A 1,587-nucleotide genomic window follows, 5' to 3' on the forward strand; every position below is an offset into this window, starting at 1 on the left:
GGGGGGGGGGGTATTACAACATCACTTGCAACAGCTGTGATAAACGCTGAATTGGTGAAACGGAAAAGGCCGTGGGGAAAAAAGCCTGCCAGAGCCCCAGAAAACAGAAGACATCATCTGTTTGCAAACAACGCGCCACGACTGGTGACAGCACGTCTGGGGAAAGATCAAGGAAGACGCTGACATTCGACACCACGGACCCTCTATGATCCGAGACGGGAAAAGATTTACAACCACCTGTTATCGCACGTGAGTCCTGTAATGAGGCCTGATGGTGACACCGGAGCAACATTCATGGAAGCCCCCCCCCCCAACACACACACACACACACTCTAGGAAAAATGTGAGAAAGCTCCAGAAGATCAACAGGAGGGATCCCTCTCCCAGGAAGGACATTCATGCAATAGATGCTGTGTGTACAGAATATACCAACATGCAAATCACAATCAGGGTGACTAGGTATATAAACCTTGGATTTAATATATTTAGCGAAAATCCTACATTTACCAGGATGCCTTTCAATATCCTCAACCATGGGTTTGAATTGTTGCTTTCAATCAGAAGCGAGTACATGGGCATATGCACACACAATCCAAAGTCTCATGGCGGCATTGAATTCTGGTCAACTAAGGATGCTGTTAGAGGAAAACAAGAAACATCTTCCTGCACAATAATGATCGACGTATGATGTCAGTGGGACGTTGATGCAAAATGGCAGCTCCGTGGAAAGAATGCCTCGGTGTCCGAGTCTCAGCAGAACCTGACATACTATAGTATATCCTTGACGTTTTAGATCTGGCAGCTATAGAAACAAAATCTATGGAACATCACACGTCTATTCTTAGGCTCCGTGTCGGCAGGACGAGGAAAAATGTGCCAACAGAAAGCAAAATGGGCTCAGAAATGCAAAGCAGACAGTGTAGTTTTTCTTTATGTCAACATTATTGATGATATCCTGTGGACGTGCTCCTTTTATACTGAACTGGATCCCTGCAAGGGGTGCAACACACACATACAGTATGTATATATGTAATATACATATGTATTTTTTTAACCCTTGTGTTGTCTTTACCGTCAAAATTGACGCTTTTTATCAAGATTATTAACTTTTTCTAATGTTTTGGTTTCTTTGTCAACACTTTTGACGTTTTTTTTTCAATAGTTGCCCCTTTTTTGGACGTTTGACACTAACTAACACTAAATTAGAAATGAGGAATTATTTAGACAAAAAAATAAAAGGAATGTACGTTGATGTATAATCACAAACTGGAATATGTCAACTTTTACTCAATGCTATTTTAAAACCACTTCAATATCTTTTCCAAATCTTGAAAACTTGAATAAGGCGCCTCAAAATTAATGAAAGTAGAGATTTTTACTTGCAAAAGAGTGTTGTGTGGAATCAATCATGTTAGTTTGGGGAATAAAAAAGAACATTGATGTAGGAAAATGGGTCAATTTGACCAGAAGACAATATGACGGTTAACCATTTAGATATGAAACAGGTGGCATTTTACATGAGGTTGTGGGAAAATAAAATTACACATAAGATGGGGAGGTATTTTGTTCATATCAGTGATATTTCTC

This window comes from Etheostoma cragini, chromosome 24 (assembly GCF_013103735.1).
Source record: "Etheostoma cragini isolate CJK2018 chromosome 24, CSU_Ecrag_1.0, whole genome shotgun sequence".
In the NCBI taxonomy this organism is placed as follows: Eukaryota; Metazoa; Chordata; class Actinopteri; order Perciformes; family Percidae; genus Etheostoma; species Etheostoma cragini.